Source organism: Schistocerca cancellata, chromosome 1 (genome assembly GCF_023864275.1).
Source record: "Schistocerca cancellata isolate TAMUIC-IGC-003103 chromosome 1, iqSchCanc2.1, whole genome shotgun sequence".
Taxonomy (NCBI): Eukaryota; Metazoa; Arthropoda; class Insecta; order Orthoptera; family Acrididae; genus Schistocerca; species Schistocerca cancellata.
In genome coordinates this window covers 278,777,445-278,800,833 of record NC_064626.1, presented here as the reverse complement: position 1 = coordinate 278,800,833, position 23,389 = coordinate 278,777,445, and the positions used below count along the sequence as shown (strand labels likewise).

The 23,389-nt window shown below is 43.0% G+C and overlaps 1 pseudogene; it reads right to left on the bottom strand.

The window, feature by feature from the left end:
- Nucleotides 1–211: 211 nt before the first annotated feature.
- LOC126099062 (5S ribosomal RNA) lies at nucleotides 212–330 on the bottom strand (annotated as a pseudogene).
- Nucleotides 331–23,389: the final 23,059 nt, after the last annotated feature.

Sequence of the window (23,389 nt, the reverse complement as noted above, 5' to 3'; positions counted from 1 at the left end):
AAACAAAAACACCATTCGAACAGGCCAGGAAGGCCCAACGGTACGGATGGGCCTCCGTGTCATCCTCAGCCCTTAGGCGTCACTCGATGCGGGAGGGGCATGTGGTCAGCACACTACACACCCTGCCGTTGCTAGTTTTCATGACCGCTGTCTCAACTCCTCAATCAAGCATCTCCTCAACTGATCTCAAAAGTTCTGAGTGCACCCCGCTTGCCAACAGCACTCGACACGCCCGGACGGTCACCCATCCAGGTGCTAGCCTAGTCCGACAGCTCTTAACTTCGGTGATCCGACGGGAAACAGTGTTACCACTGCGGCAAAGCCGTTGGTTCAAATGGCTCTGAGCACTATGAACTTCTGAGGTCATCAGTCCCCTAGAACTTAGAACTACTTAAACCTAACTCACACACATCCATGCCCGAAGCAGGATTCGAACCTGCTACCGAAGCGGTCGCGCGGCTCCAGACTGTACCGCCTAGAACCGCTCGGCCACTCTGGCCGGCGGCAAAGCCGTTGGCTTCTCACCAATAATGTAAACGTATATCGGTTGATTCGTTCGTCTATTTGTGAGCAATATGTTAAATTAACTGTACATTCATGGTAAAGCCTCCAGTCCCTGCACCATTCATCATTCCTCTCCAGGTCCTTCTACAGTAGCTAAATCTTCTGGCGTTGCAACCTTATTAAAGACAGCTCTAACACCTGCAGAGAGTCTCAGGGATATTAGCGAAGCAAAACTCTTGGCATAAATTTTCACGGAGCACCAACCTTCTCCTCTTTATCCCACTGACACAGTTTTCTAAAGAAGAAAAAGAAAAAGGTTCCTTCCTGCCACCACATTAGCATCTAGATCTGCATTCCAAACCGGTTTGAAATCTAGCAATGAAAAAAGACTCTTAGTAGTAGTAGTAGTAGTACAGATCAACATCTCTTTTTCTAAGTGTCGTGAGCAGTAAATGTGAAATAAGCAGTACTCTCTGCTTTTGTTCCTGCTATTAACATGCACATGTCTTTGTCATGCATATAGACGAGTAGCGTGTGACAGCGCTCCACCTGTAAGGGCACTAAAGCTTACACTGTTACTGGTTCCCCTCCCTGCTTCTCCGGCGTAAACACGACGGTGCAGTCGCCCTGGCCAGGCAACCAGTACGCTTTGCCGCATAATAAGCCTAATATTGTACATGGACGCCTGTCTTCTTTCCCTTGCCTTCTCTGTAACCCTTCCGCCGCTAGCTCCTCTCTTGCCAGCCCCGTTAGAGAACCGGGTTTGCCGTGCGCACTTTTTGTATATCATACGAGGACGTCGTGGATAATTTATAGTCTAGCGGTTCTGGCGCTGCAGTCCGGAACCGCGGGACTGCTACGGTCGCAGGTTCGAATCCTGCCTCGGGCATGGGTGTGTGTGATGTCCTTAGGTTAGTTAGGTTTAAGTAGTTCTAAGTTCTAGGGGACTTATGACCTAAGATGTTGAGTCCCTTAGTGCTCAGAGCCATTTGAACCATTTGATAATTTACAGTATGCCTTTATATGGATACGGGTTAGTGCAATTAATATAAGTACAGATCTTCTATGAATCATCCCTTCGTTTCCAAATCCCTATATTTCCTAAGGCATTATATGTACAAATCGATGCATGATAGAACTGTAATCTCACCAAGCCTGCATTATGCATTCCACAGATGTTCTAAGTGCTTCTCTGATCACACGATACACGCAGAAACGGTAGACAGGTTCGTTCGATATCTTACGTAGCAAAAACCTGTCAATGGCCATCACAGCATCATTGATGCATTCGCTAAGCTGTTCCGGTGTTCTTGATACTGGGGCTATGTAAACACGGTCCCTTAATGTGCTCCCAAAGGAAAGCTGTCACACTGTGTTGGATTAGGGGTACCTGGTGGGCCAAGGAAGCAGAGCCACGTCATCGTCACCACTATGCCCAATCCAACGATGCGCAAATTCGTCATTTAGGCAGCGAAGAACTACGATGCTCAAATGAGGGTGTGTTCCGGCTTGTTGGAAGATGAAAGTCTCGAAATCAGCAGTCGGCTGTAAACAATCACGCCTGCAACATATCAAAGCAAGAGGTACCCATCGCAGTCTTCTATCAGAAGAAGAAAAGCCATTCAGCTTCGTCTGTAACATTGCACAGAAACATTTAATCTTCGGCGAATCTCGGTCATGTGTCATAATTCCATGAGGATTGCTCCACACTCTCAAATTGCTTCGTCCTTGAATATCCGCTAGGAGGCGAAATGTTCATCGTCAAATCTTTCTTACGTCCTGATTGAACCTGAAAGGAGCTGGCCATAACTTTCAGGTTTTAATTGTTGCTCGAGCTGCAGGCGGTACTGTTTGAAATATAACTGCTGTCGCAAAATCTTCCTCGCCGCTTGCTGCGGTATTCCATAGCTCACCGGTACTTTTCTATTTAAAGAGACAATGTGTGTTCCTAAATTGGCGATACCAAAGCAAAATGCTCTATTTACATGGCAGTCCTTTCTTCTTAAATTTCTTCTGCATGCATGCTGCACTATTTTAGCAGATAAACATCTGGCATAATCCAACACACAATCTCATTTCTTGTTTTATCGCCATATTGCTCACCCGCGCTGCCCGGTTATGCCATCTGGCGGGCACAATGAGCTTAGAGGACTGTTCATGCAACAATCACAAATGTACATATAGTACTTCGGAAAATATAGAACCTTGCATCAAATTAGTCATTTATAGCAGCCTTGTATATATAGTGTGTTATGGGTGTGAGTGCAGTACTTTTTGTTGGTAACTGAGGACAGCGCACCGCAGAATTTTACATCAGTATTTGCTTCATTTTTCCGACTAATAATTACAGATATTAGGAGTAGAATGTTTTTAGGTTGTTAGTGCATACAACTACATATGGCAAGAGCAAGCCATTAATGCTTATTTTCCCCAGGTCAGCTGCTGGAGAGCAGACACGTGGACACAAAAATTTTAGTCTATGCTGGCAGGCATAGTCCACTTACTGGTTTCCCCCTTTTGGTGGGGAAACTTGAAACGTCAGGAAGAAAATAAGAATAAGTTTAAGCTTTAAGTCGGTCCGCGAATAGCTTAACTAAAAGTAAACTGTACACGAAAAGGCAAGGGTTCTGGGTTAGAGACCTGGGATAACACACAAATGAGACTTCTCGCAAAAATGCTCGTACCGTGTACTCCGTTTAAATCGTAAAATCGGTTGTTTCAACTATGGCGTGAGCACGTGACTTCTCAAGATTTAGATAGACAATATTTTTCTAAGTTTCCTGCAGTGTCAGCGATGCCGTTTTTCGCTCAGTATATCTAATGACTAATTTAGCTGAATTCTTCGATTGCTGCGAGAAGTACTTCGATATTTGTAGTTGAAGTCCAGAAAACGACTACACATAAGACCGTCATTCTCAGATGCTTAAAATTGATAACAACTGTTGCATATTTAGTGTGTAAAGCCAACTGTATCGTGAACTGATTTAAATTAATTCTGAAGCACAGGGAGTGTATTAGGAACGTAGGTGCATTGTAGCATGATAAATAAATAATAATGCTGACTAAAACTAAACTACAGATAACAACATGAAAATATTTCATAGTGGAACATAGCATTAAAAGCGTTTATCAGGGGAACCAATCGAAAGATAGAATGTATCTATACGAACTGCTTTTCGTCATTTTCCTGAACAGAGGCCTATCATTCTGGGACAGCCCGTGCAATTACTTAGGGGATAATTTTGTGTAAGACAATCAACTCAAGTCCCTCACACATCTGCTCTCCACACACAAGCAAGACAATGTAGCAATTATTCCTGTCACTCTGTGATATCCTCAAGTATTTTCCTATTTCTACCACATGTTACTGTCTCGAAGTTTTGAAGCAACACACCATATGAGAATGTAGGGGCACGACAGGACATATTGTGCCTATTGATAGTATCTTCAAGTTTCAAAAATGGTTCAAATGGCTCTGAGCACTATGGGACTTAACATCTGAGGTCATCAGTCCCCAAGAACTTAGAACTGCTTAAACCTAACCTGAGGACATCACACACATCCATGCCCGAGACAGGATTCGAACCTGCGACCGTAGCGGTCGCGCGGTTCCAAACTGAAGCGCCTAGAACCGCTCGGCCACACCGGCCGGCTTCTTTCTAGTTCCCAACCTAGAATATTATTCGTTTTTTCTGGACAACATTCTGATTACTGTGTTTAGTCTGCACTCCAGATGACTTCTGTCTACTTCGGTTTTTATCCACCTAATTAACGGATATCGTATTTTCTTAGGCCTGGTAATCCGACTGAACAGAAAATGGTACTAGCAGAGCCAGTCTAGCGATAGGCAAAGTGTGGTTGGGATGTTTCACTCCCCCACCAGTCCGTACAACCCTTCTTTGGAAACTCTCGTCGCCAGTTTTGTAAGGACCTCATCGCTACTGCTGTGGAGGGCGAGCCGTGAGTTCGCGAAACGGCTTCTGGTGCAGTACACCGCTAAGACAATTTCTCCCTGCCACTATCACGCAGCTATGCCCCAGGGTCAGGAAACAGTATAGAAGAACGAAGGTTCCACAATACGTCAACATATTAGTAACAAAGTCACACAAATGAGTTAAAAGAATTACTTATCTTTGTGACTAGTTGAATTTTGAACTCTGAAACACTTTCTGTAATATGACGCAAGAAAACGCACTCATTGGTTAAGTGCAAATAATCGTAGGTAAAATTCACCGTTCGTAGAAAATGCAGTTACAAGAACAGTCTGTTGAGTTATAAGTGTTCACTAAACGACGCTCCCTGTCTAAGTCAGCCCTGGACGGTGATCTATAACCAAGTGGGAGAGAACTGCTCTTCCGTCTTCCGAGTAAGCTTCTGTCCGTTGTCGTCCGGACTGTACTCGACCAGCAATTGGCTGAGGCGAAGACGATATCTTCATCCTCAAATCCACCCATGGCACTCATGGAATTCATCCAAGTGGCGAGTCTCTTTGGCACTGGAACTAGCTCGCATCTTTGCATCTACGATGCTTTTGCCTTGGCTGTGTCTTGTTCGGAGGCCACAGCACCTTCTGTGTGGTAGAAGGTAGAGGGGTCCTCAACGAACCAAGTACATTTCATTCAATTGGATCAAAGAAACTTACGACAGCGTTTAACAATTTTCTAAAAAAGATCAGGAAACTGTTTCCGTCATTCATGCAAAAGAACAAGAGTGCCATGGAAAAAAAGGAATGGTACATGAACTGTGTTCTTAGTCAGAAATCACCGAACGGGGTGGCACAGGCGTTTACAACACTGGAATCACTTTCGCTGCGGAAGGGGGTGGGAGCGAGGGTGGTAGACTTAGCAGGGAGGTGTGGGGCTGGTCGACTGTTGCCCGCCTCGTCATCCATGCAATTTCCGTTTTCTGCCGGTTTACTAAATCAGTTTATGCAAATGGCGGGATTATTTCTTACAAAAAAACACCGCCGACATTCTTATCCTCCCTCCATTACGTCTTGCGCTCCCTCGCTAATGATATCGTCGTCGACAGGATGTTAGACGCTAATTTTCCTTAATTTCTTTGAAACAAATCGCAGTAGAGGATATCTGGCTCTACGGTAGGTGGTAGTTCACCCTAAACATAAAGAAGTGTAACGTATTGGGTATACATTTTCATTACTGTATTATTACACAGTTCCAGAGCGTTCACTGGAAGCTCTTACTTCCTTAAAATAAGAGTGCGTACAATAAAGTAACGACTCCGAATCTGTTGTGTGATAGTTCTTAAAGGTTACTGAATAAAACAAAAATTATTAACATACATCTTCATTCTTCATGACGACGTATTTGCAGCCCTCTGCTGCTAAAGGGAGCCGAATTGTAGCATTAACATGGTGACCTAGATATACACTATGTGATAAAAAGTATCCGGACACCCATAAAAATAAACGTTTATCATATTAGGCGCATTGTGCTGCCACATACTGCCAGGTACTCCATATCAGCGACCTCAGTAGTCATTAGACATCCTGAGAGAGCAGAATGGGGTCCCCGCGGAACTCACGGATTTCAAATGCGGTCAGGTGATTGGGTGTCACTTGTGTCATACGTCTGTATTCGAAATTTACACACTCCTAAACATCCCTAGGTTCACTGTTTACGATGTGATAGTGAAGCGGAAACGTGAAGGGACACGTACAATACAAAAGCGTACATGCCGACCTCATGTGTTGACGGACAGAGACAGCTGACATCTATCTAGACCATCACACAGGAATTCCAAACTGCATCAGGATCCACTGCAAGTACTATGATAGTTAGGCGGGAGGTGATAAAATTTGGATTTCATGGTCGAGCGGCTTCTCATAAGCTGTAGATCACGCCGGTAAATGTCAAACGACGCCTCGCTTGGTGTAAGGAGCATAAACATTGGACGATTGAACAGTGGAAAAACATTGTGTGGAGTGACCAATCACGGTACACAATATGGCCATCCGATGGCAGGGTGTGGGTATCGCTAATGCCTGGTTAACGTCATCTGTTAGCGTGTGTAGTGCCAACAGTAAAATTTTGAGATGGTGGTGTTATGATGCGGTCGTGTTTTTCATGGAGGGGCCTAGCACCCGACGTTGTTTTGTCGTGGCTCTATCACAGCACAGGCCTACTTTGATGTTTTAAGCGCATTCTTGATTTCCATTGTTGAAGAGCAATTCGGGGATGGCGCTTTTATATTTCAACACCATCGAGCACCTGTTCACAATGCACGTCCTGTGGCTGAGTGGTTACACGACAATATCATCCCTGTAATGGACTGGCCTGCACAGAGTCCTGACCTGAATCCTATAGAACACCTTTGCAATGTTTTGGAACGCTGACTTCATGCCAGGCCTCACCGAACGACATCGATACCTCTCTTTAGTGCAGCACTCCGTGAGGAATGGGCTCCCATTCCCCAGGAAACCTTCCAGCACCTGATTGAACGTATGCCTGCGAGAGTGGAAGCTGTTATCAAGGCTAGGGGTGGACCAACATCATACTGAATTCCAGCATTACCGTTGAAGGTTCCGGATACTTTTGATAACATAGTGTACCTAGAGGAGTCCATTAGTAACAAATATTTGTCCTAATTTGAGGAAGAAATTTCTGAGAATTCACGTTCGGAGGATAGAATTGTATGGTAGTGAAACGTAGACCGTGGGACAACCGAAACGGAAGAGAATCGGAGTATTTGATAATAAGTGGAACTAAAATGACAGCTGTACTCGATGATTTCTTTACTGTCACAGACGGTTTCGCTGCGTTAAAAGAGTATTCTGAGGTGAACTACGTAAGAAGGAAAAGATTCCATGTAACATATACGATAAAAATACTATAAGACTCTTTCAAACATTTTTTAATTTTAATTTTATTCGAGAATTTTATGACAAAAATTTTGTGACATTTCTATAGAACTGGTAGTAAAAATCAAAATTAAAACGTACTGGAAACCGTGTCGCTTTAGCACACCAAGACGTCCCCAAAGTTCGTAGGGGGAAGGCGTCAAAACAAATGAAACAGAATATTGTGACGAACAGTGGGGTGACATACTACGACAAGGAAAACATATATGAGTACAATGAGTGAAAACGAAAGATTTAAATACGGAAAGATCAAAACTGGGGTCCACAGTCAGCTAAATAACCAACACCTTCCCCCTCTCCCTCCGCCCCCACTGCTTTGTCACACCCTTCCCCCTTTCAATTATCCTCATTTCACTTACCCTCACACCACTGCGAATGAATGCCAAGACTTTAAGGCTGATTGGGCAAATAGCCGATAAGCTTATCTGTGTGGAATCCATAAAGTGGAGGAACTAAATTAAAACGGCAACGTAGTTATTGAAAAGTTAAAAATCTTTTGTCAGGCAAACAATATCAAGCGAATGAACACCTAAGCATGACATAAAGATAATAGGATAGCGAAGGACTAAGATAACTTGAAGTAATATAAAACGTAAGCTAAGGTACAGCATAGAAGACGGCCGGGTATGTAGACTATGTACTAACAAGGAAAGCTGACATACGACGGGAGGCGCTAGTGAGGACGGTAAAACCACCACGTAAGATAAACGCCACAAGATTTTTGAGTACGGTATGTTGGAGAGCGTCCTAACAACCAGAGAATGTATCAAAAGTGCACAACTTCGTGAAACGGGACTTACAGCTGATAACCTACACTCCTATTTATCTATTTTACAAAGTCAAGAAAAGGTTTATTTCTCAACTTCGTTGAGGAGGTGGAGGTCGTACGCTGTAAGAACACTCTCCAATTACACGTTCCGAATAACCAGATGGAAGTAATGCACTATGATATTTTGAATAACTTTGTCTGAAATTGGGTTTTAATTTCATCTACACTCCTAGAAATGGAAAAAAGAACACATTGACACCGGTGTGTCAGACCCACCATACTTGCTCCGGACACTGCGAGAGGGCTGTACAAGCAATGATCACACGCACGGCACAGCGGACACACCAGGAACCGCGGTGTTGGCCGTCGAATGGCGCTAGCTGCGCAGCATTTGTGCACCGCCGCCGTCAGTGTCAGCCAGTTTGCCGTGGCATACGGAGCTCCATCGCAGTCTTTAACACTGGTAGCATGCCGCGACAGCGTGGACGTGAACCGTATGTGCAGTTGACGGACTCTGAGCGAGGGCGTATAGTGGGCATGCGGGAGGCCGGGTGGACGTACCGCCGAATTGCTCAACACGTGGGGCGTGAGGTCTCCACAGTACATCGATGTTGTCGCCAGTGGTCGGCGGAAGGTGCACGTGCCCGTCGACCTGGGACCGAACCGCAGCGACGCACGGCTGCACGCCAAGACCGTAGGATCCTACGCAGTGCCGTAGGGGACCGCACCGCCACTTCCCAGCAAATTAGGGACACTGTTGCTCTTGGGGTATCGGCGAGGACCATTCGAACCGTCTCCATGACGTTGGGCTACGGTCCCGCACACCGTTAGGCCGTCTTCCGCTCACGCCCCAACATCGTGCAGCCCGCCTCCAGTGGTGTCGCGACAGGCGTGAATGGAGGGACGAATGGAGACGTGTCGTCTTCAGCGATGAGAGTCGCTTCTGCCTTGGTGCCAATGATGGTCGTATGCGTGTTTGGCGCCGTGCAGGTGAGCGCCACAATCAGGACTGCATACGACCGAGGCACACAGGGCCAACACCCGGCATCATGGTGTGGGGAGCGATCTCCTACACTGGCCGTACACCACTGGTGATCGTCGAGGGGACACTGAATAGTGCACGGTACATCCAAACCGTCATCGAACCCATCGTTCTACCATTCCTAAACCGGCAAGGGAACTTGCTGTTCCAACACGACAATGCACGTCCGCATGTATCCCGTGCCACCCAACGTGCTCTAGAAGGTGTAAGTCAACTACCCTGTCCAGCAAGATCTCCGGATCTGTCCCCCATTGAGCATGTTTGGGACTGGATGAAGCGTCGTCTCACGCGGTCTGCACGCCCAGCACGAACGCTGGTCCAACTGAGGCGCCAGGTGGAAATGGCATGGCAAGCCGTTCCACAGGACTACATCCAGCATCTCTACGATCGTCTCCATGGGAGAATAGCAGCCTGCATTGCTGCGAAAGGTGGATATACACTGTACTAGTGCCGACATTGTGCATGCTCTGTTGCCTGTGTCTATGTGCCTGTGGTTCTGTCAGTGTGATCATGTGATGTATCTGACCCCAGGAATGTGTCAATAAAGTTTCCCCTTCCTGGGACAATGAATTCACGGTGTTCTTATTTCAATTTCCAGGAGTGTATTTTAATTTCATGTACTTCGTTATTTTACTTATTTTTACATGAATTACTTTTTCATCATTACAGTTAGCTTTCCTTCAATGAGCAATTCACATGCCTAAAAACCGGATTACAATTTCATCTGCTTCGTGATTCTACTTATTTTTACGTGTATTACTTTTTTCATCGTTATATTTACCTTTCCTTTAAAGAACCATCATTATTTTAAACATTTTTGCTATCCTTATCTACATTATTTCGCTGTCTGCACAGTCTTGAAATTGTCGTATTAAAAAAACTCGCCGTCCGCAGCTCTTGGTCTAGTGACTACCGTAGCTGCCTCTTGATCACGGAGACCCGGGTTCGATTTCCGGCAGGGTTGGGTGTTTTCTCTGCCCAGGGACTAGGTGTTTGTCGCAGTTGAGTGCCTCACAAACCAAACAACGTCATCATCATCATCATCATCATCATCAAGAATCCCACTGCATTTACTTTATGTCTCCGACTTATCGTCGCTCACTAGCGCCTCCCCTCGTATGTCGACTTTCAATGCTAGTATACTCACGACCGCTTCCGTGCAATAGCCTTGCGACCACCACCAGTCATCTTACTCCTTTGCCATTTTATTACATTAAATTTCTGTTATGGTTAGACGTCCTTTCACTTGATATATAGTCTACCTCACAAAAACATTTAACTTGTCAATAACTATGGCACTATATGGTGGTTTTAATTGAGTTTCCTCCATTTCATGGCTTCCACAGGGATAGACATATCGACTTGCTGCTCAGTCAGCCATACGGTCTTCACATTTATTCATAATGGTGTGAGGATGAGTGAAGTGAGGAGGGTGATTGGGAAGGGGGCAGGGGGAAAGGGGTTTATTTAGTTCGCTGAAGGCCACCAGCTTTGTCCCTTTCTTATTTATGTTTTCAGTCATTGTAGTTACATACTTTTTCTTCTCATAGTACTCCACCGCACTATGTCCTGTTTTGTTTAAACGACTTGTTAAAGATTTCGTTTTTGATTATGAACGTTGGGGGCATCTTTGTGCGCAAATGCGACTTTGTTATAAGTACTTTCTGATTTTGATTTTTGTGGACTTGTTTAAATACTCTACACAGGATCTATGAAAATATTAAAAAATTCTCTTTTTAAATTTTTAAAATTCTCATAGCATTTTGACCATTTGTATTATATGAGATATTTTCCTTCTCATGTAGTTCATCCAAGAATGTTGTTTTAATGTAGCGAAACCGGTTGTGACAATAAATAAATCACCAATTACAGATGTCTTGCGGTTCGTTCTTCTTCCATTCACTAACGGCTGTGGCTGCCCACATTAAGAAGTTGTATGCAAAGCACTTGAGATGTGGTTTTACAGATGAATGACGAAAATTCGGTGGACTGATGCGGTTTTACACAAGAATTTAAAAAAATTCGATAGACTGATGAGGTAAGGAATGAGGAGGCTCTCCTCAAAATCGGTGAGGAAAGGAATATAAAGAAAGCACTGGCAATAAGAAGAGAGAGGATGGTAGGACATCTGTTAAGACATCAAGAAATAACTTCCATGGCCCTAGGAGTAGCTGTAGAGTGTAAAAACTGTATTGGAAGACAGAGATTGGAAGGCAAATGGTGGAAAAATAACTGAGGACGTAGGTTGAAATTACTATTCCGAGATGAAAAGATTGGTAGAGAAAAGGAATTAGTGTCTGGCCGCATCGAACGAGTTATACGGAAGAGAACATGGAGCGCTCTCTCCTTCAGGACAATGTTAGGTCACACACGAGTGCTGCGACATCTGCAACAACCCGACTCCACGGGTTCACTATCATCGTTCATGCTCCATATAGTCGCGACTTGATCACATTCGATTTTGATCTGTTCCCAAAACTTAATGATCACTTTCTAGGACTTCATTTTGGCAGTGACGAAGCGGTGCCAGCAATGAAGTGAAACATTCTACAGTGACGGCGTAAACAAACGTATCTCTCGTTGAGAGAAATGTGTTGGTCTCCAATGTGAGTATGTTGAGAAATAAATATATGGACTTGATGAATAAAGACGTAGACTACTTTTTCAAGAAACCTTAAGAGTTTTTACATAAAGAATTAAGAAGCATTACTTTTAATTTCACCGAACGTCATTTTGACTTTCCTTTATACTGAGTCTGACCTTCAGACAAACATGTCTTTCTCGGTTCTTCACATATTTCATGCATCCTATTCGTCTTAGCTTCGTTGCACATCCCACTTATTTCATTCTTCATCAATTTATACTTCCGAACATTTTTGTATTTCTTTCTTTCGCAGATCACCTGAAGTAATTCTTCTCTTTCCCATGGTTATTTCGCAGTTACCTTCTTTGCACCTATGTTTTCCTTTCCAGTGTCTATGATTGCCCTTTCTAGATGTGTCCATTCCACATAAATGAAACTGCCTACTGAACTATTCCTTATTACCGTATCTAAAGTCTTAGAGAACTTCAGACGTGTCCCTTCATTCCTAATTACTTTCGTACTCCTGGGTGTTTTTTACACTCCGGTATCCAATTCCGGAATCTTTGCCTGACCGTGATGTAATCTGAAATCTTCCCGTATCTCCCGGCCTCCTGTGATTCTTGAACAGTGTTCGCTATTTAAAACTGTGTGCCCGACCGAGACTCGAACTCGGGACCTTTGCCTTTCACGGGCAGTTGCTCTACCATCTGAGCTACCGAAGCACGTCTCACGCCCGGTACTCACAGCTGTACTTCTGCCAGTATCTTGTCTCCTACCTTCCAAACAGACGAGAAACTGGCAGAAGTAAAGCTGTGAGTAGCGGGAATGAGTCGTGCTTCGGTAGCTCAGATGGTAGAGCACCTGCCCGCGAAAGGCAAAGGTCCCGAGTTCGAGTCTCGGTGGGGAACACAGTTTTAATCTGCCAGGAAGTTTCATATCAGCGCACACTCCACTGCAGAGTGAAAATCTCATTCAGTGTTCGCTTTACTAGCTGAAATTTATTGCAGAACTCAATTAACCATTCCCCTCTCTCATTCCTAGTACCAAGCTCATATTCTCCCTTAACCCTTTCTTCTACTCCATCCACTACAACCGCATTGAAGTCTCCAATAACTATTCGATTTTCATTTACCTTTACATGTTGAAATACCCGTTCAATAACACCATATACTCTATCTTCAATGTGCGTGTATGCCTGAACTATCGTTGTCTATGTTGATTTGCTGCCGATTCTGATGAGAACAGACCTAAGACTGAAGTGTTCACAGTAACTCACTCTCGACCCTATCTTCCTGTTCATAACGAATCCTACTCCCGTGGTACAAGCCTGTACTGCTGTTGATATTACCCTGTAGTCATCTGAACGGAAATCCTTGTCTTCTTCCATTTCACTTCGCTGCTCCTCAGTATATCTAGGGTGAGCGTTTGCATTCCCCTTTTCAGATTTTCTAGGTTTTCTATCATGTTCAAGTTTCTGACATCCCCCTCACCGCCGCTCGACTCTTAGAACGTTTTCCTTCCTTCGATCTATTTTTATGGTCACCTCCTTTGTTCGTCCTCTCTCTAAGATCCCAACGGAGTACTGTAACATTACATCAGTATGTCCTATATAGTCAGATCTACTTTGCGTCACGTGAGTGTAAGGGAGTCGAAATCAGTAGTGACCCATGACGTCATATCAACTTGAGATTTTTTTTTTTAATACGTGTCAGCCGGCCGTGTGGACCACGCGGTTTTAGGCGCTTCAGGCTGGAGCCGTGCGACTGCTACGATCCAGGTTCGAATCCTACCTCGGGCATGGATGTGTGTGATGTCCTTAGGTTTATTAGGTTTAAGTATTTCTAAGTTCTAGGGGACTGATGACCTCAGATGTTAAGCCCCATAGTGCTCAGAGCCATTTTAACCATTTTATACGTATCATTCATTTCTAAATTTTATTATTTACAGAGTTAATAATTTAATTATGTACAACATTTAATAGGTAATGAGTTTTAATGAGATAGATATAAATATGTTTTGACATAGTAAATAACCTTGTTGCATTATTCACGATATGTTCCCTCTTTGTAAGAATAGAAACTTCCGTGTTGCACGAGTGCGCGATCAAGTAGTTGTTGAGTGCGGATCTTCTGTAACTTTCATGAATAATCATAAAACTGTTAATTCACAACACGAGTTGGTTTGAAAATTATTCTAGGGCACCACGGCCCGATTTTGGTGCAAACAAATCTCTCGCGAATTCTCTAATACCAGTGCGGAGTTTAAGATAGGCGGCTGGATATCGGGCGTTATCGTCGCGCTTAGGATTCAGTAACATTAACCGTGATTTACGGACATTAGCTTGATGATAACTATCAAAGACTTATATGAGCGGCAAAGTAATCGTCTTGATGCTTAAATCAAGCGAAAAGCGATTTACTGTCGCGATACGACAAATATTAATCGTGCATAGTCAGCTTCTTGATACGTTGCTTAGCAACTTGTAAACGGACAGTGATAGAATTACTGAAACGATCTTTTAAGTATCAATGACCACTACACACCCATCAGAAACTAATTACTCTATCTGTGAGTGACTTCTGGGTTGGATGAGTTTTTCTTTATTTCAGCTATTTGGAATCAATAAACTTCTTTCGAGGTTAAAACTTCATCAACGTTGTCGCGCTCATTCAGTTTAGCAGAACGATAGATAGTACTACCTACGCAACTATTTATAGTTTGAAAAGAAGAGAGAGCACATACCTGTTTTTCTTTTGAGAAATTTTCGTACTTCAGTCATCAGTCTTCTCAAACCAGAGGCACGAGTGACGCTCCCTCACAGCACTACGTTATCGTGAGCCACCACACACACGTGTGCCCCCTTCTCACTACATTTCTGCAGTGAAAACCCTGAGATATAGCCGCGGTGCGAAGAAGGAAGAAAGAAGAGGAAAGATCAGCGAAAGAAACGGAGCAAAGAGAGAAGTGTAGGTCACAGCACTATTGATGACGATGATGATGTTTGGGTTGTGGGGCGCTCAACAGCGTGGTTATCAGCGCCCGTACAATGTCTCAACCTTTTGCTCAGTCCAATTTCGCCACTTTCCTGGATGATGATGAAATGATGAGGACAACACAAACACCCAGTCATCTCGAGGCAGGTGAAAATCCCTGACCCCACCGGGAATCGAACCCGGGACCCCGTGCTCGGGAAGCGAGAACGCTACCGCGAGACCACGAGCGGCGGACCACAGCACTATTCGAGAATTCTCAATATAGAAGTCATCGTGACACTTTTTTTGTTTTAACTTATAGACCACGCTCTGCGTCTTTAATGCAATGGTTCCCAGTGCCTTCTGCTTCTTCATGCCACTGATTATTGTTGTTGATTCTTCCGCCTTTCACTGGCAGTTTGCCACCCAAGATAGTTTCCTGAAACTCTGCCCTCTCCACCAGCCTCGTTGCCAAGGTCGTTGCCAGATGAGGATGACATTTTATGCCAGCTGTCTTCGGCCGCCAAAGCTGATAATTTTTATTTAAAATCTAAGCAACTCCAACACTTGTTAGTGTAGCGTCAACGCGTCGCCACCTGATGCCGCTATCAGACAAGTGCTGTGTGTTGCATGGAAATGACACAGTCCACCGTTGTTTCTATGATTGAGTTTAAATCCTAACAGGGTTCCCTGCGGTTGCGAGCGTACGAAGTCAAAGGCGTCCCTTGTAAGTACTGCGTGAGCATAAATATTTGTTATGTAATTGTTTTCTCGTTTCAGACAAGATGCTGAGTGAAATTTGAAACTTAACTCACACTGTAATAAAAAGAGTTCCACGTCTATATAGGTTTAGTATTTATGAAAACTTTATTTAAGCTTACTACGAGTACATGAACTAAATGTTTTAATTGTATTAATTATTGTTATTTATCCCCATCAGTAAAATACATTCACATACAAAAATAATGATAGTAATTCGCGTACCGTTCTTGAGTTACACGGCAAGGGTTTTGTCTCGTTAGGAAAATAATGCAAACATTACCGAATTTTAACTCTGTAACTTGTAAACATTTGCGGTATTACTTTATAAAAGGTGGTTTCTTTTGCACTAATTAATGCACGCAGAAACTGTCAATGATTTTAGAAAATACAAGGTATATTTTCTCATTTTTGTCCGATTTGAAACCATATATCCCTTGTATCCAGTGGGAGGACCTCAAACTTCAGTGTTCTAAAGCGATATAACGAAACGTGAGTGAAAATGGGAAATTTTGTTCGATCACGCGGCGTTCTCATGCATCCACTTGCGTAAAGTATTTCTTCACGATGCACACATATTTTCATTTTTCAAATCATATTCAAATCTACTGCATTTTTGTAATTTTTTTTCGTATTCCAAGTAAGGTACGCAACGGAAATTACAATAAGGGATAAATATTGACTACACATGGTTCCTCTCATACACACATGAAGAACTGTTGCTGAAAGTCAGTAATAAAATCGTCAGCTTAGGCACATCAGAAGAGGATTAAGATATAACTTTCGGGGATTGTTGAGGAATCGTTAATTATACACAACGCCTGGTGTAATCACTCACACGACAGGAGACTACGGGAATTACTTCACATTATACCAAGCCCTTTGATCACAGGGCGATTATAAATGGTAGAAACCGGAATTCGTAACACTCAAAAAAAGGCAATAATTCTGAAAAATCTTTGAATAGGTAAAATACTACAGTACAAATCTGGGTTCACTTTGTTCAGAAAAACTAGCACTATCGGACCAGAAAGGAATAACAAGGGTAAAAATCGGGAACGTAAACACCCTGTAAAAATTTTTCAATTTAGATGATACCCGGCCCATGTATACGTTACCATAACTATAGGTGCCAGTGTTATACAACAAATTTCGTCTATTATAACCAGAATGATCCTCAACAGAAAATTATCTACTCGGTTACACAATATCGCTGACATTGGTTAATTAGCAGAATTATTTAGGACAATTTTCACTGCTGGAAATCAGCACACCGATCCTAGGACTCATGATACACGAATCCTTTTGCACCCGAGACATTTCATTGATACTCGTATTACATGCGCCAGTAAAACCTGCACGGTGTGCATTACTTACTAGAGGCGGGATAAAACGCTGAACTTAATCAGATCGCACGTGCTGAGGCCGTATGGCCTGATCAGGACTACGAACACTCCACAATCATAAGTCCATGCAAGATCAGGAACTTGTATTGGAATCAAAACGTAAACTTCTCCAAAACATAAATAATAGTTAAACTGACCTAAGCATGTCAGTCACCTCATCACAGTCCACATATGAAACAACACAAAGAAACGTGAACCTAAAACAGATATATTCCGAAGAACAGAGGTCGACGGCTGGAGGAAGCCAACGGATGGCCGATGGAGATGGGGTTCCGTTTTTTTTTTTTTTCTCATGGTCGGGGAACACTCCTTTACGTAGCCCTATCCAACTAAACGGACCATAAAACTGGGAAAGCTCTCAGAGTACAGCCCACCGTGTTACTGGGCGTCTACGGAAAGGAATCAGTGAGGGTTGTACTATTTGTAGGTACATGGTGAAAGACCCCAGGATATCGTAAAGTTAAATTTTTTTAAAAACAAAAAATGAAACAGCGATCGACCAGAAGCGTCGACAAAGACATTAATTATGAATGCACGGTAAGGCGCAGACAAATGAAAAAATTCATCATTCACTTTTCTTTGTACACGGGTTTGTTTTCACTCCTTCGTATGTAGAAGGGCGATGAAGATGTGCGTCTTAAAGAGGAGGTCAGAATAGCCTAAATTTGTACAAGCAGAACATTTCTAATAGTGCAATTATATTATAATTGAAATTTTTTCCTTTCCATTCATGTTGTATTTTTTTATTAATATAAATGGCGACCTGAGTACCATGACTTCAGGGCACCGGTTGTAAGCAGGGATTGTTAACTATAGTGTGGGAAGACATTTCTGTGACCTTGTTATGAGTCATAGAAACTAATTGTATTTTCTGTTTCCATGAATCACAACGGGGAGCAGGTAAAGCAAAAAGGCAAAAATTGAGGAGAAAATTTTGGAAAGGAATAAGAATTGGATGTATGTTACGTAAAATTTTCCATACTAAGCTGTTTTGTTCGGCGCAGCACAGGTGGTACGGCAACGCAACTTGCTTACATGGTCACGCTTGGTAGCGCCTCTTTTGATGTAGATAGAAACTTTTTCTTCGTTATTCCCCTTTATTGAAATTTTTGGTGCAAAATTAACAGGAATTTTTCTGTGTGATATGCGTGATCTGTAAATCATGAAGAATTGCGACCAAAGTTTGCGTATCATAATACCCGTAAAACAGGCTCTAAATGCATCACATAAACTTCAGTTACCAAGTGTAATAATTAGCATATGAAATTTTAGCATTTTTGTGAAATTTTTATTTTTGCATATTCGTACAACATGGCCCAATATGTCCATTATTGATACCAATAACGAAAACGCTATCATCCAAGATGGCTTAGAATTGCACGTTCGAGCAATTGAAGTTCAGTCGCCATGCATGCCTACTGCAAAAAGTTTAAGTAGATTAGAGATAAGTGTCGCAAGTGTGACAAATGATAGCGATCCTCCACAGCATGCTAACCTTGACGGCACAATGTTTACAACTGACGAGAAAATGTCACGCATCTCCCAGAAAGACGTATCGCTCATGAATGAAACATTGGAGAGCGATTCCGATATTAATCTTGACAACAGGTTACAAACACCACTTGGTTACAACACAAACATTAACTTCGAAAATACAGCAGACAGCAGCCACAGTAGTACAACTGACGTACTGCTATGGTTAGTTAGTTAGTTAGTTGGTTGGTTGCGTGTTCCATTGATTAATCGTGCGGTACGGTAGTCGTTATGATGTGGAACGTGTCAAGTGCACAAGAAATTCACATATGAAAAAAGATTTTTTAGTATATATATATATATATATATATATATATATATATATATATATACACTCCTGGAAATGGAAAAAAGAACACATTGACACCGGTGTGTCAGACCCACCATACTTGCTCCAGACACTGCGAGAGGGCTGTACAAGCAATGATCACAAGCACGGCACAGCGGACACACCAGGAACCGCGGTGTTGGCCGTCGAATGGCGCTAGCTGCGCAGCATTTGTGCACCGCCGCCGTCAGTGTCAGCCAGTTTGCCGTGGCATACGGAGCTCCATCGCAGTCTTTAACACTGGTAGCATGCCGCGACAGCGTGGACGTGAACCGTATGTGCAGTTGACGGACTTTGAGCGAGGGCGTATAGTGGGCATGCGGGAGGCCGGGTGGACGTACCGCCGAATTGCTCAACACGTGGGGCGTGAGGTCTCCACAGTACATCGATGTTGTCGCCAGTGGTCGGCGGAAGGTGCACGTGTCCGTCGACCTGGGACCGGACCGCAGCGACGCACGGATGCACGCCAAGACCGTAGGATCCTACGCAGTGCCGTAGGGGACCGCACCGCCACTTCCCAGCAAATTAGGGACACTGTTGCTCCTGGGGTATCGGCGAGGACCATTCGCAACCATCTCCATGAAGCTGGGCTACGGTCCCGCACACCGTTAGGCCGTCTTCCGCTCACGCCCCAACATCGTGCAGCCCGCCTCCAGTGGTGTCGCGACAGGCGTGAATGGAGGGACGAATGGAGACGTGTCGTCTTCAGCGATGAGAGCCGCTTCTGCCTTGGTGCCAATGATGGTCGTATGCGTGTTTGGCGCCGTGCAGGTGAGCGCCACAATCAGGACTGCATACGACCGAGGCACACAGGGCCAACACCCGGCATCATGGCGTGGGGAGCGATCTCCTACACTGGCCGTACACCACTGGTGATCGTCGAGGGGACACTGAATAGTGCACGGTACATCCAAACCGTCATCGAACCCATCGTTCTACCATTCCTAGACCGGCAAGGGAAGTTGCTGTTCCAACAGGACAATGCACGTCCGCATGTATCCCGTGCCACCCAACGTGCTCTAGAAGGTGTAAGTCAACTACCCTGGCCAGCAAGATCTCCGGATCTGTCCCCCATTGAGCATATTTGGGACTGGATGAAGCGTCGTCTCACGCAGTCTGCACGTCCAGCACGAACGCTGGTCCAACTGAGGCGCCAGGTGGAAATGGCACGGCAAGCCGTTCCACAGGACTACATCCAGCATCTCTACGATCGTCTCCATGGGAGAATAGCAGCCTTTATTGCTGCGAAAGGTGGATATACACTGTACTAGTGCCGACATTGTGCATGCTCTGTTGCCTGTGTCTATGTGCCTGTGGTTCTGTCAGTGTGATCATGTGATGTATCTGACCCCAGGAATGTGTCAATAAAGTTTCCCCTTCCTGGGACAATGAATTCACGGTGTTCTTATTTCAATTTCCAAACCGTCATCGAACCCATCGTTCTACCATTCCTAGACCGGCATATATATATGAGTGTGTGTGTGTGTGTGTGTGTGTATATATTACATACAGAGTTAAAGATTAATATTTCTATTATTTACCACATTCCCTTAAATGACACAAAATGCATTTTTTTTATTCCGATTTTGGCCGTCTAGGGACCGCGTTAAACAACTATTTTTCAATGTACATTTCTCCTATTGCGCTCCTCCTCTTTTCTCTTCTGCCAATATGTCTTCATCCTCTCTCTGTGCTGCTCCCTTCGGTCTTCTGTCCACATTGTTCCTCCAGTTCTTCTCTTCTTCACTTCAAATCCTTCAAAATGTTGAATTTTGTCTCTCATTAAGTCTCTGTTGGTTATATCATCTTCTCCTATACCCATCTCCTCTAAGTCTGCTTTGACTTCTTTGAACCAGGTAATTTGGGTTCTGGGGTTCTTGTCAAAAAACATGAATATTCTCTTTGTCAGCCTTTCATCATTCATTCTTTTCACATGGGCGTAAAAGCTTACTCTTCTCTTCCTCATAGTATCTCCCACTTTCTCAATTTTGTCATACACTTCTCTATTACTTCTAAGCTTCCAAGTCCCATTCTCAAACCTCGGCCCAAGTACTCTTCTAATGATTTTTCGCTCCTTTTTTGCTATAGCTTCCATTTCCTTGTTAGTGTTCATTGCTAAACATTCAGATGCATACAGACACTCTGGCTTAATCACAGTGTTGTAGTGCCTTATTTTTGCGTTAATTGATACTGACTTCTTGTTGTACACATTCTTTGTTAGCTGGAATGCCATTTCCATTTTTCTTGTTCTTGTTTTATTTCCTTCTTTATCTGAAGCATTGGGCTGGATGATTTCCCCTAAATATTTGAAATTAGAAACCTTCTTTATCTGGCCATACTTTGTAATCATATTGCTCCTTGTCTTAATCCTGTTCTGATTTTGAATGGTCTGGATACCTCACCACGGAACTTTACTTTTGCATAGGTATCCGTAAGTGTTTCTTTGACGATTGCGACTGTTTTCTTGTCTGCTCCAAACTCCCTAAGGATGTTAACCAAGGTTGTTCTGTCAACGGAGTCGTACGCCTTCTTGAAGTCAACAAACGTGATAAAGATGTCTTTTCCTCTTAATCGTCTATATTTAATAATTAACTTCAAGTTTAAAATTTGCTCCACACAAGATCTTCCCTTCCTAAAGCCTGCTTGGTATTCACCAATTTTTTGATCAAGTTGTTTCTCCAATCTGTTTTGTAGGGCCTTAGATAGAATTTTATACGTTACCTGAAGTAAAGATATCCCTCTGTAGTTATTTGCATCGGTTTTATCCCCTTTCTTGAAGATGGGGTGGCTTAATGCAGTTTTCCATTCTTCTGGTATACGTTCCGTTCTCCAAATCTCATTGATTATTCCCAGTAGTTTTTCTTGAGTTGTATTATCCACACTTTTCCACATTTCTGCAATTATCATGTCTTCCCCTGGTGCTTTATTGTTCTTAAGGTTTTTAATGATTTCTCTGATTTCTATGAGGCATGGGGGTTCAGAATTATTGTTTACTGTGTTTGGGGTGTTGGCTGGTAATTTTTCAATAGGTTCCTGACAGTTGAGGAGTTGTTCAAAATATTTTGCTAATATTTCACAATTTTCTTCATTATTCATTGCCAGTTTTCCACTGGTATCTTTAAAACACAGATTTGGTGCTACATATTTTTGTAGTTTCTGTGTGAATGTGCTATAAAAGGATCTGTTATTGTTTCTCTTAAAATCTTTATCCATTTGTATAAGTTGGTTCTTTTCAAATAGGCTTTTTACTGATCTAATGAGTTTTGCTGTAGAAGATCTTTGCTGTTTGAACTCCAGGTAGTCCTTATCACTTTTGGTTGAGTGCCATTTCTTCCATACCTTCATCCTTTTTTCTATTGCTTCCTCACATATCTCATCCCACCATTCGTGTTTCTTTCTCTTTTTCATTTTTGCTACTTCTTGAGCAGATCTTATCATTCCTTCTATTATATCTTCCCATTCATCCGAACATATAACTATGTTTTGACAGAATTCTTCTCTTTTCTCTTTCAAGATGTTCACGTCTATCTTTTGAGTTTTCCTGTTTTGTATTTGTTTCTTTCTTTGAGGTATGAAATTTAATTTGATTGTCGATAAGTAGTGGTCAGTTACAATGTTTGCCCCTTTCCGAACTCTCACATTCATTATTTCTTTTTGATTATAGTGTGTGATGGCCATGTGATCTATCTGGAACTCTCCAATACTTGTGTTTGGTGATTTCCATGTTTTCTGTTTCTTAGGAGGTTTTTTGAAATTTGTAGACATTAATTTTAAGTTATGACCCTTGCATAGTTCTATTAATCTTTCTCCATTTCTGTTTGTCCTTTTGTGAGCTGGGTAGTTTCCTACTGTTTTTTTTTGTATTTTTCTTCTTGGCCTATTTGTGCATTGAAGTCCCCAAACAGTATTTTCACATTTGACGTTGGGATTTTAGAAAGTTCGTGGTCTAGAGAGTCCCAATATGTATCTACTTTCTGAGAGTTTTTCTTATTGTCATTAATAAGTGTATAGGTTTTATTTAGGGCGCGGAATGTGAGAAAAGACAAGCGTTCATTAGGTGACTGGAAGTCGGTTATTGAGTTTACCCAGTTAGATTTCACGATGAAGCCTGTTCCAAGGTGGGGAAGGCCTCTTCCACATGGGTTCCAGCCTTTCTTTCCTTTAAATATCCTGTATCCTTCATAATCCATTAAATCTTCATCTGTAAATCTGGTTTCCTGCAGTGTACATATTTGGATTTTATATACCTTCAAGACTTTGGTGAGCTGTTTCAGTTTTCCCGGCTTCAAGAGCGAGTTAATATTTAGGGTTCCAAAGAAATGTAAATTGTTTTTCTTCAGTTTAGAGGATTTTGAATTTCTTGAACGACATGGTGCTTCAGGCTCTCCAGAATCCTTAGACCTGATTGCGCTGCTGTTAGCGGCGGAGGATTGGTTACCTCCTGGAGTAGTTCTATCTAGAGAAATTGACATCATGCATAGTTGTTTGAAATTCAGGGTGGAGATGGCTTTTTGGGCCATTCCGAGGTTAAAACTGGGATTTTAAGTTCCAGAGTGTGTGTTCAGCCGCTCCTAACATGGAGAACAGACGCTGTTTGTAGCCGCTCCTCTAG